The following is a 16,553-nucleotide window of genomic DNA, read 5'->3' as shown; positions in this document are numbered from 1 at the left end:
TATGTCAACAGAAATGACTGTCAGCTACAGGAAATAAAAACTTTCCCGGTCATTATAATAGACTGCATATATATGCAGAATGATTGAAAATCCTTATAATGGAAGCCATCTTTTTGATAAGAGCTGCAGGTTCCAATTTATTGTCACTGTCATTGAAACTGGTACCTGCCATTTTTTCTTTACTCAGTAATGTTATCAGTGCTGTAGAGATGTTTCTAAGTTACTTTGCTATAACATATCCACGCTCAGGTTTTACAGGCATTTAAATATTTAGTAGAGATGCAAAATGTTCCTTTTACAAGACTATGGTGGGGATTTAATAATCTCTGTGTAGGAATAGTGTAAGGCCTACACAGAAGGTACCATGGCCACATCTGCAGTTCCCCTTCAGCAGCGCTCCTTGCATATTAATGATGGAGCACTACTGAGAGAGAGCCACGTAAAACAGTTACAGAATCAGTGTAGGAGGTGTGTTACAGTGTCCAGAGATGAGTAACACACCCCCTGCACTGTCAAAGTGCTGTATGGCACTGAAATATAAAAGTTAAATATTTTATTTCCTTTTTTTGTATGATTGTGCAGCGCTTTGCAATGGAATTGTGCCAGACATATAAAAATAGAAACTGGATACTTAATGTAAAAGGCCACATTTAAGCATAGCTGAGTGGGTTTGCGTGGCGAGGCATGGTGCTCAATAGTGCTTAAACGTAACTGAGAGCTATATAGAAATGTATAGCAGTTGCCAACATATCCATGTAGCTGAATGGTTAGAGTCACGGCCCTATGTGCAGTAGTTGCATGGTTTTAATGCACAGACAGGCCATTCAGCTTTTACATCTGATAGCAAAGTTTCATCATTTTTTTTTATTAATGATGCATATATTGACATTTGTTAATCGGGTTAGTCCAGCTGGGCCAGAAGCCCATTTACAGTGGAGACCCGAGGAGAAAAGCTCCAGTTACACATAAGTGTACAATACATAAAGTTCACACTTCAAGATAAAGAAATTAAAATACATAAGGTTAGGAAACATAGAAGTAAAATACATACACATAATAACAAACTATCAGTAATGAACAATTAATTTCATTTTATTTATTTTTTTTTTATTCTGGTTCATCGGGAGTGTTTTCCTTTGTATTCCTTCTTAGTTTTATTTTTTGTGTTGATTTTATTGGTTATTTTTTTATGGATAACACCTTGGTAACTGGTGATGTCACTCAGAATCACTTTATTCAAGGGCGTACACAGCAAATTAGACAAGTATTAACTAATGGAAGGACTTTTACAACTTAGCCTCTTACACTTGCTAGCAGCCAGCATGATCTGTTCTGGTCAGTCCCAGAGGGGGTGGATACATTCGGGATTACACCGGCCCAGAGAAATCGTGCTTCTAGTGCAAGTAGCTTCAATGGGAATGTTAATTCAAGCGTGGTGAGGACCTCAACAGCTGCAAATGGTGGCAGTGATAATTTGAACCAGTTTAACTTTACTGAATGGCTATGGGAGGGATGTGGTTGGCAATTTAATCTGGAACCTCGGCGGAAGAGTTTCAGATCACTTGACAACCAGTTCAAAACCTTTCAAGATTACCTTTTCAAATACTGGAAACTTCAATTGGAAAACTGGTACTTGAGGGAATGCTTAAGAGCAGAACAGGTACTGAAAGGGCTAAGAACTTGGAAATACCCCACAGAACTTGTTGAAAATCGGACTTACACCATGAGTTGATACATTTATTCAATAGACATGGCTGTGAATTACTAGAGGAATTGATAAAAGACAATGAGAGAAAAATGGCTACAGTGGATGCTAATATTAATAAGTTAAATACTAGTATTCAATCTGATTTGTTATTCAATTCAAGACTTAATGAATATAGGGCATTTTTTTTCAAAATGACCAGATGTTGGTAGAATTGAAAACTAAAAAAATCAAGAAGCTTTTGAGGGACAAGCTAGAATATGATAAGGGTGCAGCTTACCCTGCCCTCCCTAATACAGGTAATATCTGAACTATAACTAAGATAGAACTGATGACAATGGGTTTGATAATCAGGAGGTGGTTTACACTGAGGCTATTTATGAGGGAAATCCAGAAGGGTTAGACCCTTTAGAGTACTCCACTCTGAGGAGATCAGAGTGATTCAGGAACCAGAGGGAGGGGAATGGAATGGGAGCCATGAACCGAGTGGGAGCGAGAGAGGGAGAGGGGTCAGGAGGGGGGAATATGTACTAGAAAATCATAATGAAGCTTGTACCATCATTTATAACAAGATAGGTGACTTTAAAATATATAATTTAAGTGAATTTGAGGTCACTGAATCTTGGGTGAATTTGTTTGAGAAGGTGCTGACTTTCACCCCTGCTAGGAAAGTGAAGATTGATGAAGTTTTGTTACAATTCAAAATGTATACTAGAAAGTTAAATTTGAATTTTTTATATAGAAAGAACATTGCAAACTCAGCCTTTAATGATAATTGCAAGAAACTGAGTACATTTAACCCACCCTTGCATCCAATGTTTAATATTTTTGAAAGATTATGTGAATTTAAGATCAGGGAGTAAGTAAAAAGCACTCGTCAGTACCCCCCACCCCCAACCTTACTATGGGTGAATGGGAATTATTGAACACAATTTCCAATAATAAGCAAATTAGGGCAATGAAACCAAATAAAGGTGGGGGTCTTGTAATTATGAATACCAACAATTATATAGTCAAAATGTTTGCCCTCTTGTATACTGAGGCATATGAGGAGGCCTCAGTGAACAAAATGAATATAGCCTATCATAAAATTGATTTGCTGTTTGAAGACCTGTTGGCTAATGAGCAAATCACATTTGTTGAATATGACTTTCTAAAAGTGAGTCATCCTAGGACCCCCACCAATTTTGGTATACCTAAGATACACAAGAGCTTAATTGACCCCCCCCCCCATTTAGGCCTATTGTTGATGCTAAGGGGGCTTAGATAATTACTCACATTTGCTGAAGGATTCATGGGATTTCCTGTCCAAAGTCTCTAATGATTTGAATTTGGACAATCTCATTTTCATTACAATGGATGTGAGGGATTTATTTTCTGTCATACCTCCCGATATTGGTCTAGAATGTTTTTTTTTTTTTTTTTTAATTTTTGAGTTTTTTATTCTGAGATAGGTATCACTGATTGTTTAACTCGTAGAAGTCTCATGGAAGCAGTTCTTGAGAATAATTTTATTATGTTTGAAAACCAACATTTTAGGCAAAAAATGGGGTAGCAATGAGGGCAGCCTGCTCCCCTGTTTTTTGCCAACTTAGTTACTGCATAATGGGAAACCACCTTAGTTTTTATATCAGAATTCAAGAACTATTGGTCCTTATACAGACACTTCCTTGATGACATCATTATTTTTTGGGTGGACACCTGTGTAAGACTGGATCAGTTTTTCCAATTCATTAATGGTACTACCCACTTTTTAAAGTTTACTATGGATGCAAATTTTGATAAAGTTGACTTTCTGGATGTAACCATCTTGAAAAATAAAAGGGAGTCAAGGTTTGAATCCACTCTATATAGGAAGCCCACCTATTCCAACTGCCTGTTACATTTTAATAGCTGGGATCCAACTCATCAAAAAAGGGCATTAGTTAAAGGCCAATGTGTGAGGTTGACCAGGATGGTCAGTGAAGATATTTGTTTTAAGGAAGAATGCCTTAAATTAAAGGTAATGCTGGAACAACAGGGGTATCCTGAAGTCTTTCTTACTAGAATTTTTTGCAGAAATGGAGAAGAAAAGAAGTGAAGGAAGTTATTTCCCATTGTTAGGATTAAGTTTTAGTCAATCCAAATGGGGCATGAATAGTTTAGGAAATGAAACTAATTTTTAAAAAGTCCTAATATTACCAAATAATTTGCAATTTTCTCATATACATCACATAATTAATAATAGGCATTTGTCTGGAATAGATCAGGATTATCGATCAAAGGTAGGAGACAAACCCATCGTGGTCACCAAAAAGACATCTGTTTTAAGACCTTTATGGAAAGGTCATCATGTGGTTTGGGGGGCAATGGAAAAATGTGGCCATTGTCCACAATATAGACACATACTTGAAGCTTTTTCTATATACATAAAGGGAGTAGACAATATTAAATTGTGCAGTAAATACTATCGTGAAAGCAAGGGGATTATTTATGTGGCCAAATGTCATCTATGCAAATGTTTTTATATTGGTAAAACTTCTAGGGCCTTTAAAATAAGGATATATCAATACTAATATGATATAAGTAGTTAAGATGAACATAATGCTTTATTTAAATATATTAAATGTTATCCAACACATTTTTCAGATTTATTGCAATTGATCAAGTCAACACAGGACCTGGGAGGGCCATCTAAGTTATATTTAGAATTTAAAGAACTGAGATGGCAGTTGAAATGTAATGCCTCTAATTACCCCAGGCTTAATAACATGATTTCCATTTCCAGTTATTTAAAGTTGAAAGCTATGTTTGTCATGTAAAAACTTTTATTTATGAGGTTATTTTTACACCGGAGACAAAACACAAAGATGATGCTGGGTTTAGTATTTTAGAATTTGATTATTTTACATGAAGAATTATTGAACTTGATTTAATTGGGTTAATTATATTTAATGAAGATGGTCATGTGATTTTATTTTTTGTATTTATTGAGTGGTAGTGGATGTGATGTTTATTCTGAAGAAGTCCATGAATTGTAAATAAAAGCACTTAATGTTTGAAGAATAGAGTACATTCCAATCCGTCGGGAGTGTTCTCCTTTGTATTCCCTATTAGTTTTATTTTTTGTGTTGGTTTTATTAATAATAAACTATCAGTAATGAACAATTAATATATTTTTAATTTTTTTAAACCTGGTTTGCTCTTGGCTAAGCATCGCTAAGCATTGCTATGCTAAGCCAAGCAGAGCTTAAACAGGACCTATTTTAGCAGAACTTAACAATGCGTAACTCCACTTAGCTGGTTTGGGCACTACTAAGCATTGCTAAACATTGCCTGTTTAATCACTACTCAGCTGAGCACACAGTCACCAAAAGCCATGGATGAGGGGGAGAGAGTAAACACTGCCTAATTTGACCTGGCCAAAGACTTTGCCAGTATTCCCTACTTGGCCATAATAGATATACATTCCCAACTAGGCATCAGGCCATATGTTACCAGATGGGTAGCACACTGGTGCACTGACAGAACACACCTATGCTACATAGGGGGAGCTACCTCAAGCTGTAGACCCATAACTAGTGGTGTAACCCAGTGTTCTGTGTTTGGGCCTCTGTTATGTGCGATTTACACTTCTGAGGTGCAGGGCATGAGTGGCCTATAGCTGATTGTTTGCAAAAGAATGCATGGTGGGTGCTGTCACCAGATTCCCTAATCATGTGGACAACTGCCAAGAGGGTCTCAGGCAGATACATGAATGGTGCCAAAAACATGGGCTAAGGCTGCATATCATGAAATGCAGCATCATCCCCTTTGGGGAGAGTGATGTTCCCACTTATTATCCCAGTACTAGCAACATCCTACGCATGCAGTCAGTCAAGAGGGATTTGTGCACACAGATTGATGGCAACATGACATTTGACCACCATGTTGCTTCCATTGTAAAGAAAGCCTTCTACATGGCCTACTTCATTCATAAGGGTATGTCATCCATTGCCATGGGGTTCATAACATCCATGTATTCCCCTAATGACCCATTATTGAGTATAATGCCCCTTTTGTCATGTACCTCGCAAAGCACATGCAGCAGCTGGGAACATCACAGGTTCCTCACCAGGGAATACCAGGGCCTCAAACATCTGCCATAAACAGGCAATAAGACCATCCCTCTACCCAGTTTCATACAGACTCCTCAGAGGTGACCTTTGTCTGGCATACAATGAAATCATAGACTCCACTATGAAGGGACTGCTGCATCACTGCAAGTCAAACTCCAGTGTATTAACCTGCACACATGCCCTCAACCTGGCCTGTGACATCAACAGAACTTGTTGGTGGGTCAGATGTGAGTCCCACGCACTCACCCAGCTGTGGAATGGACACCCTGGCCACATCAGGCAGAGTACCTATTTACACTTTTTCAAGCAAAACCTGGATAACTGGATGGTTAACAGGATATACATCCTTGGGATACCACCTGTGTCCCTGTTGGACTGAGGTATCGGGTGCTGACTTGCATACACATGGTCTAAACTCTTGGCTAATAGCCTAGTAACCTTGTATGATCCTAGGTACACCAGTTATGGCCCTGTGTGCTGTGACAGACTATGTTATCATGTGTCCACACCTATCACTGCCATCTACTGTGGTGTGTCTCCCATGGGCAACGTTCCAGAAGCAGCCACCATCCGACAAATAGCTGAGTAGTACTATAAGTGTATGTGGACAGTCCAGCTAGTTCTGTGCAACACAATTACAAACAGTACTGCAAAATTTCTGTGGGGTATCCTCCCTGTAGGTGTCTGATATCTGCAGTACACAGATGTTTGCAGAATGTTTACATGTGCCTGATATATGTGGAACCTCTTCCAGACAAATGTGGATGTCTGGCAAACAGTTATACAATACATAATGGTTGTTCCCAGACTGTGGGGATTCTGGCTGCCACACACCAGACCCCTCAGAAAACAGTTATGGTACTGTATTCATTATCTTACTTTGTATGCTTGATATGTACACTCTGTTGCTGAGGAGGAGCCTGTGTCCCCCCACTACTACTGGCTATAACCTGCTGTCCTGCTTTAGAGGGTCAACAGATATACCAGCCATAGCTCTCAGGTGATGAGATGCAGGTGTGGACTACACAGTGACCTAGCCAAAGTACGTCAGGAACAGTCAGGGACACCCGGACAATGTTTGAACTATGCCTGTGTGACATCCACAGACTGAGAGGAGCTTACTGACAATACATCATGTGATATGCCAGCTGTATCCACCAGTACATACTGTCACTATTGTCTAATACACAATCCAGTAGCATTCATACATGAGCTGACCATTGCTGGAGGGACTCAGAGGGCCAGAGCTGTGATCTATGTCACAGCAGACAGAGTCAAAAGGGAAGCCTGTAGGTGCTGGACAACTGACTAACAGCAACATGTCATTCCAAGATATGTACTACAGACCCAGTGTTGTAATCCCTACTTGCCATGACTGCATCCTTCCATCTGCATCCCATTGCATTGGGAATTGTATTACATACTTGGTATAGTGCTGTACTTCTTTATGTGCAGAAATCCTGTGGTATAATGCTTAGGATAGCACAGTCTGTCTTCGTAAAGAAAGTCACAGACCTGTTTACCATAGGCAGCAGCTTGCCTTTTGTAGGTAATGCTCATGAACAGGTGATTGCCTGTGCAATAGTCTGTGGCTCACACTTGCTAATTACATCCAGAACACCTGAGTTGTATTTTCATTAGCCAATGGCATGGCAACACAGTGCTATATTTAGGGCCTTCATGTAGGCCTTGGCCATTTTCCTGGCCTGTGAGATGGACATTATCAAGGTGTGGGGACTACAGCATCGCAGAAAGGTAGGTAAAAATACTGTCCACTCTTTGGATTTATGTGGTATGTCCACAGTTTTGCATGCTATGTTTGTCCATTGTGAACTGACTTTCTGATTATTTGGCAGTTTACTGTTTAACAATGTGGGTTGAGGTCAATAAGGGGAGAGACAGATGTGAGTGTCATACATCATTTGCATCAGAATACACATGCTGCTGCAGTAACTGTCGGTCTTTCGGCTGTGTAGGTTTGTAGGGGAAGACTGTGACACATGTTCCTGTCACTTGACCATCCCTCACCCCTTTATGTATGGGTGTTGTGTGGATTCACAGTTCTAGGTGGTTGAGAGGTATAGTAGGTCTGTAGCAGGTAGCTGAGCATACTGCTGCATATGTTGCAGGCTGCAGCCACTGTATTCTGCCCAGGAGTCATACTGGGGATTGTGAAAACATTGAGGGAGAGCAAGCTGTATATGTCAGACAGGAAGCAGTTTCAGCTCTGTTATCACAGCATAGCCAGGGTGAGGGTACCCATAATAGTCCAGGTGAGGCATGTGCCTCTGGTATATATGTTATGTAATAGTACCATCCAGAGAGTGGTAGGCGACATTTAGGAAGCTTCTACATATTTGGGAAGTGTGTCCAAACCTACAGGCCTTTGACATGTTAATATGGGTGGCAGTGACTACAGTAGCAGTGACCAGTTCTGCTGGAAATTGCAGGGGTCAGTTATTAAGTTGTTGCACTGACAAGCATGTACTTGACATGCAACAGAGTGGAATGGAAGCCAAGACTGTGTGTGGCAAAATGTAAAGCATGCTAGGAATGTAAAAGATTGAGCTGCTGAGTCAATATTATAGCAGGTGTATTTGCAAGACATATGTGCATGCATACAGTGTGTTACACAGGATTCACATGAACATGTCTGTTCAGATGGGTATGATGTATAACACTGAAGTGTCTGTCATGATTTTGTAACCTCAGTCTGTACTGACTTGCCAGTACTTCAGCACACAGAATAGGTTTTGTGACAACTGTGCCAAAAGCAGGTGGCACAACTGTGGACATTCTGCAACAGTCTATGCAGTTGTCAGCTCTACCTGATATCATAGGCCTCACGTACATCCATCAACATGAATTTGGCTGTGTACTAGTTTAGTGTGTCTGCATCACAGTCACAAGTATGCTGTCATTTATCCCATATATGTAAAAGTAGTGTGTCACTGGCAGTCAGGATATGTTTATAGAAACACTTGTTATTTTTTAGAGCTGAGTGGCCTAGTGGGCTAATGCACTATGCTGTAGCTGACAGAATCCCATGTCCGAGACTTGGGAGGGGTGATTATTTTGCTGATGTGCATAACAGTGTCAGAAACACATAAGGTCATACGATGACTAAAGCAGTTTTAAGCAGGTATGCATGATGCAGCACGGCACACTGCTCAGCTTAGCAACACTTAAACTCGTGCTAATTCCAGAAAAAGAAAAAAAGGAGTGATAGGAAAGTGGTGCAATAGGGGCACTTAGGAAGACAAACAATGTGAAAGACAGGTAGGGATGTGCATAATGGGTGTAAGAAAGGAACATAGGTCTCCATTTCTTATACAGCAACAGCTGTGCAGGTTGTAGAGAATTTGGAATGTGGAGCCTTACATCCCAGAGAGAAGTGTGTGGTCAACATAACTTTGCTGATTAATTGCTGTAATGATTGATTGTAGGCAGTGTAGGCATGGGCAAAATGGAGAGCTATGTATGGGGTGATTTTTTTTTTTTTTTTGTGGAACAGATGCCTCATTTTTTTTTTTTGGAGGTGAGAGTGAAATGTCGGAGAAGGGTTATAGGTACATGTGGGAAGGTAAGTTGGTAGGAGAGGTTGCATTTGCAAACAGACAAGATAGATAAGACAGCAGCCAGGGGTGGTGTATGACACATGAGGGGGTAAACACCTTGGACAGGGAGGGTGTTGTGGAATCAGAGAGCCATGTGCCCAAGACGGCAGCAGTGGGACTGAGCTCCACATCCATGGGCAGTCACAACTTCTTCACTGCCCTGAAGGTGGCTGTGCTGGGGGTTGGGCACCAGGGCCAGCCTGCCCCTCCAGGTTGGCCATTCTGCACTCAGTCTGGCACAGACAATCATCTAACCCTTTTGTGGGACCGATACCCATTTTTTTAAGGTGAGAGTGGAATGTTGGAGAAAGGTTATAGGTACATTTGAGGAGGTAAGTTGGGTAGAAGAGGTTGCATTTGCAAACAGACAAGACAGACATGACAGCAGTCAAGGGCAGTGTATGACACATGAGGGGGTAAACACCTTGGACAGGGAGGGTGTTGTGGAATTTGAGAGCTATATGCCCCCAGACAGCAGCAGCAGTGGGACTGAGCTTCCCATCCATGGGCAGTCACCACTTCTCCTTCACTGCTCCAAAGGTGGCTGTGCTGGGGGTTCAGCACCAGGGCCAGCCTGCTCCTCCAGGTTGGACATTCTGCCCTCAATCTGGCGCAGCCACTCATCGAACCCTTGGTTGATGATCATGTGCACCATCCCCGGTAGCTGTCACTGGCTGACAACTCCTGTGTGCCTGCTCCTGGGGGGGATGGGCCCCGTCCCCTAGGGCAGTTCCACCCATAGATTTTGCAGGACTGGCAGAGTGAGCAGCACCAGGTTGGGTCCCAGATGTATTGGGACCTGGTGCCATGGCCAGTTGAGGTGGGGTAGGTGGATCCGCTTGACTGGCCTGCTATGGTGTTGAGCTTTTTTGAAGTGTATAGGTTAGTAATGAACAGAACATTTAAATGTTAGTTATAACAGCATGCAAGTTTGTTGTAAATAAGCTAGTCAGATAACATTGCATAGCATAAGGAACACAGCAATAAATTTGATAACAGTCTGTATTGTAACAACATGCCAGTAACAGTTACAGGAAAAGGCCAACAATGTAGGTAATTCAACAAGGTATATTAGCATGCAACCACTGCAATATAAAACAATAATAAAACACAACGCCCAACATAAGGTTTTGAGACTAACATATGTTAAAAGTTCATATCATGCAGGTGTGGCAAGACAGCTGTAATTCCACAATTAATGAAGTAGATATTTTATTTCCTTAACATTATGAATGCAGTTGAACTTTATTTCCTTAACATTATTAATGATGTTGAACAGTTTTTCCTTAACAAACACAAACAAACAAACCAGTAACCACTCTCCATCCATTACAATCCATTCCACCAATGGAACCATGACTGAACCCACAAACCACACCAAGCTCGTAGGTGTTACCATAGATTTAGGTGAAATTTGATATTCACATTTCCCTGTCAATTAAAAAAGTCCATGCCAAACTTGGAACTCTCTGCTGTGCTAAGCCTTTCCTTACAAACCAACCCAGACTAGCCACTGCTAGATCTCAGCTTCTATCTACCTTACTCTACTGTTCACGCATATTCACAAACCTCCACAAAACCAACCTTAACAACCTATCATCCTGCTATAATAAAATTGCAAAATTTGCCAGCAATCATCCCCATAAATCTCATCATTGCTCTGCTCTCCAACAACTGAATTGGCTCGAGCTTCCCAACCTAACCCTGAACCATCTCACCTTTGCACAGAAAATCATTCACAGCCCCAACCATTGCCCTTCACTGTCCTCTCTATTTAAGCCACATGTCAATACTAGGCCCCATAGATCTTCTGAGAGAATGTTGCTAACAACAACCTAGTCACACAACTACCATAGTGACTGTCTCTAAGCTAATAAAATAGCTAAGGCCTGGAATGCTTTCCCCCAACACATCCAAAACACTCCCAACTATTCTGCCTTTAAAACCAAAACCAGAGAACATCTCAAATCTAGGTGATTATGCTCCAGCTGCTCTCCTGGATAATAATCCTGTCCCAATAAACTTTTTCTCACCCCCTCTCATAGCAACGTTTATTTTACTTGCTCCAACCCATTTTAGAATGCCAGCTTTGCAGTTTTCACTGACATTTTAAGTGGGCTACACCTTATGACACTATTGCTCCATCTCTCAAACAATTTAACTTTTGATTTTCAGTATCATCAATGCTTGAAACATCTTACGTTTTATCTGTCTGCTCAACTGGAATATACATGTATTATTCTTGTATTAAGTATATTACTGTTGGTGTTTAATTTTATGATTTCATTGATTTTATATTGTTTATCTGTCTATCTGTACAATAACTGTGTGTGTGGAGCTTTTCTCCCCAGGTCTCCACTGAAAACGGGCTCCATGGCCCAGTTGGACACTACCCAGTTAACAAATGTAAAATAAATAAATAAAATAAATTAACTTTATTAATGCAGATGAACTTTATTTCTTTAACATTTATTAATGCAGTTGACCTTTATTTCTTTAACATTACTAATGCAGTAGAAACTTTTATTTCCTTAACATTATTAATGCAGTAGAAATGTTTTCTTGACATTACCAAGTTTCATGCTTTCATCTGTACTGAATTGTAATATACCTATTGGCAGTTACTGTACTCTTTCTTGTTTATATGACTATAGAGTCCAAGATACATCTGTATTCACCGCATTCACGGTGCAACCTGGCCAAGTGCCCTGCATGGACCTCCAGGTTGTGAGCTCTCTCCTCTGCAGCTGTGGGGAGAGAAACATACCATTATTCATACCTGTCTATCAGATATTCATATTAGAATTTGGTGAAACAATGTTTACTATACTTACAAACTTGTGGGGCATTGTCGTCCTGAGCATTTTAAATCCATGTGGTCAAGAGATCCCCCTTCTTATGCTTCAGGTAGTCATAATGGCGATGCACCCGCTCACCTGTGCGAGAGATACCAGTAGCATTGGTGAGATTGCATGCCAGACAGTCCCAGGCCTTCAATTTATACTCCAACCCCTGGTACTGACCCTGCAGCAGCCAGTTGTCATAGTCTTTTACAAGGAGTCCAATCATGATCCTGGACTCCAAAATGCCCCACTACTCTGCCCAGAAATGTGCACCCTCTCCAGCACCTGCCATAGTCTCTGCCAAGATCAAACTTCCACAGATTCTGGCTGAATTCCCACCTGTTGCACTTAAGGCAGTTTTCCTGCCCTTTGCTGCCATTGGGTAATTTTTAAAAATGTGACACTTTGCTTAGCACCACACAAACCCGCTGAACAGTGCTTAGAAATGCTTAGTGGTGCACAAACCAGCTAAGCAGAGCTGTGCATTAAGTACTGCTAAAACAGGTCCTCTTTAAGCACTGCTTGGATTGGCTTAGCAGTGCTTAGCAGACCTTAGCAAAAGGCAAACCAGATGTTGAAAAAGAAAAAAAATAAATTATTTATTCATTACTACTAGTTCATTGTTATGTGTATGTATTTTACTTCTATATTTCCTATATTGATGTATTTTAATTTATTTACCTTGAAGTGCAAATTGTATGTATTGTAAATGTGTGTAACTGGATCTTTTCTCCTCAGGTATCCACAGAAAATGGGCTTCTGGCCCAGCTGGACTAACCTGGTTAACAGATGTCAATAAAAAAATTAAATAATTTATAAAATATTGCTATCAAATATAAAAGCTGAACGGCCTGTCTAGGTATTTGAACCATGTACCTACTGCATATAGGGCCATGACTTTAACCATTCAGCTACATGGATATGTTGCCTACTGCTGTACATTTCTATATAGCTCTCAGCTATGTTTAAGCACTGCTGAGCACCACACAAACATGCTCAGCTATGCTTAAACTTGACCTTTAATATGAAAATTAAAAGTATTCAGTTTCTATTTTTATATGTCTGGCACATGTCTATTGCTAAGTGACACGCAAACACAAAAAAAAAAAATCAAATATTTAACTTTTATATGTCAGTGCCATCCTGCACTTTTGACAGTGCAGTGGGTGTGTTACTCATCTCCGGACATTGTAACACACCTCTACATTGATACTGTAACTGTGTTACACGGCTCTCTCTCAGTAGTGTGCCTTCATTAATTTGCAAGGCACACTGCCGAGGGGGAGCCGCAGACATGGCCACGGTACCTTCTGTGTAGGCCTTCCTCTATTCCTACATGTATGTTATTAAATCCCCACCATAGTGTTGTCGTGTGTGTTTGTGAATGTTTATGTGTTTGATTGTGTCTTGTGTAGTGACAATGTTATGGGAAGGGTTTTATGAAGGTACTCTATAGGGTTAGGGTCCTCCTGCCCTCTTTAGTATTCGGTGCTAACCCTAACTCTAATGGTGCTCTTCCCTCAAGCCTAACAATACACAATACCTTCATAAAACCTATACCATAACACTGTCTCTCTTCAGACAAATTTGCGGCTAGTGTTATTGGGGGGGGCTTAGTGTTAATATTCGGAGAAGAAATAGTTTTCACTTCTCAATATTATTTCAGTCGATATTTTTTTGTTTTTTGTGTTGTGTATGTTCAAACTTTTTTGGTAGTGTTTTCAATTCAACATTAAATTAGTTTGATCATAAACATTAGAACCATATATGTATAAGTATATACATATATATGTATATATATATATATATATATATATATATATATATATATATATATATATTTATAGAAGAAACTGCCAGAAAGGATAAAAAGCCAGTAAAACAAATTGCTCCACGGCTACAAAGGTGGCACTGGAAATCCAGAGGCAAAAAAGTCCAAAACAAATGCTGGTTCTCCTTCTTCCACACAAGTAGAAAATAAAAGGCTGCCAGTAGAGTAAAAAACCTTTGCTTTATTGTAGAATATTCACACCAACAATCCCATCAAGCGCTTTCGCTCAGCCCTTTGCTGAGCCTTTTCAAGATAAAATAACTTCAAATGAACCCTCCTTATATACATTTAAAATTCAGCTAATTATGTAATTAATTGATTAATTGGAAAAAATTTTTTTCATTTAACCCTTCATTTCCTTTTCCTACAAGGGATGTTTTTAACCAGCCTTTGCAAAACAAAAGTTGTTACATGTTGAAAATGCAAAGTGCTGCAAAAACCCATTCATTTTTCAACTCATTAAATTGCTATTTAATATGCACAGTAAAATAAATTAATCCATCTACAAACCTCAAATTGCTAAACCATTTTTTCCCCTTCTTTTTCCCAAAAGGGATATTTTTCAAAGTTTTTTTTGCAGAATGAAACTTATTACATAAAAAAATGTAGAACACTGCCAAGCACACTCGTATTTAAAACTTGCTCAATTTCCATTAAATGTACACAATATTAAAATAAATCCATCTACACACATCAAATACCTGCATTAATCAGCAGTGGTTGGTATTTCATCCCCCTATTGGTGCTCACTTCCTTCGCCAGCTCCTCAACCAAACCACTTGGGTACCCTCTTTCAGAAAATCTTGCTTTTAAAAAATTAACTTCCTCTCTGAAAAATTGTGATGTATTACACGTTCTGGAGGCACGAATAAATTGACCCTTGACTATTCCTCTTTTTTGATAATCAGGGTGATTACTTTGAAAATGCAATATATATATATACACACACACACACACACACACACACACACACACACACACACACACACACACACACACACACACACACACACATAATTATAGCCTCAGATTTCTCTTTCTGTTAGCTCAGCAGTGGTTTGTTCCTTCTTGAGGAGTAGTGTAAAGTATGGCTCAGTCTTTGTCATTGCAGCTATTATAAGTAAAAGTGCTAAGATTTTAGAGAGCTCTCTCAACTGCAACTAGTTTTACAGAATATTCTTGATTTTGCATCATATATTTTATCTGTTCCATGTAAAATTTGTTTTTTTCTGGCATATAAGTCACTAAATAATTACAGAAATTTAAATTTCAGACATCATGAATGTCAGGAAATGTTTGGTAAAACAAAAAGCTGTGTTTCTAGTGACTTTCTAAGTATTCAAAGACATACTTGTTGGTCATTATTGGTTTACTTTGTCTTTGATTCTTGCACCAATGCACTGAGAGGTGTATTTTTATCACATTCCAATGAAGAGTTATACAAAGCAAAGTGGTAATAACTGCTGGGTGAAAGTAGAGTCTGTCTGTGGATGAATGTGACTTTACCCTCATGTTTGCTGAGCTTAAGCAGTCTAACACTACAAGACTAGTATGCGTTTATGTGAAATATGTTGGAAAATATGGCTCTGAAATACATACTATTACAAGAGCTATTATTCTAGCAATGTTATAAGTATATAATAGTGACATTTAAAATCTGTCCCTCATTTCTGGGCATTTGTCCACCATTATGTTTTTATTTTGTACTTTATTTGTGTTATAAAAGGTTGAGATGCATTATTTTTAATCATAGTAAGACAAGCTTTACAAAGTAGCTATAACTACTGGTGTGGTTGGTGTTGTTTATGGATGAAAGTAACTCACCTTTTTATTTGCTCAGTTTATGCAGTCTGATATTGTAGAACTAGTATATATTTAGGTTGTGCTTAATTTCACAGAATGTGCCCTTTATTTTGTATCATTTTTTGTCCGTTCCTCATAATATTTGTGTTTTTTTTCTGACAAATCAGACAGTAATGCACTCACTAAATAATGACATAAATTCGAGTCTCATACTTCATATCCTTTAGAAAATGTACACTAAACAAAAGTATTTATTCTAGCAACTTCGTAAATGCATAAGACCGACATCTAAAAACTGTCCCTGATTTTTGACCTTTATCCCTCATTATATTTTGGCTTTGTCCCTGATTCTTGTGCTAAGTGATTAAGAAGTATTATTTTTCTTTGAACTCTAATGAGGTGTACACAACAAAGTAGCAATAACTGTTTGGCAGGGGACTGTTTCTCAATGAAAGCAACTTATGGTCTTGCTTTCTTAGTTTAAACAGTGTAACTTTGCAAAACGAGTGATATTTGTGTGAAATAAGTTGGAATGATTTACTGTGGCTACCTTGTATTTGTGTAAAACAATCATAGCATACATTAATGTGTGCATAATTTATTTTTACCACAATCAGGTATCTGGGATATACACAGTCAAGAATGTGGCTATAATTG

General features: G+C 39.2%; 1 protein-coding gene across 1 annotated transcript in view; it reads left to right on the top strand.

Moving 5' to 3' along the window:
* LOC122811876 (membrane-spanning 4-domains subfamily A member 12-like) overlaps window positions 1-16,553 on the top strand; it is a 376,785-nt gene that overhangs the window by 257,956 nt on the left and 102,276 nt on the right. The window lies entirely within an intron of this gene.

The sequence above is a fragment of the Protopterus annectens genome, chromosome 9.part0 (assembly GCF_019279795.1).
Source record: "Protopterus annectens isolate FY-2018-M chromosome 9.part0, PAN1.0, whole genome shotgun sequence".
NCBI classification, from domain to species: Eukaryota; Metazoa; Chordata; order Ceratodontiformes; family Protopteridae; genus Protopterus; species Protopterus annectens.
This window is presented reverse-complemented; position numbering and strand designations above follow the sequence as displayed.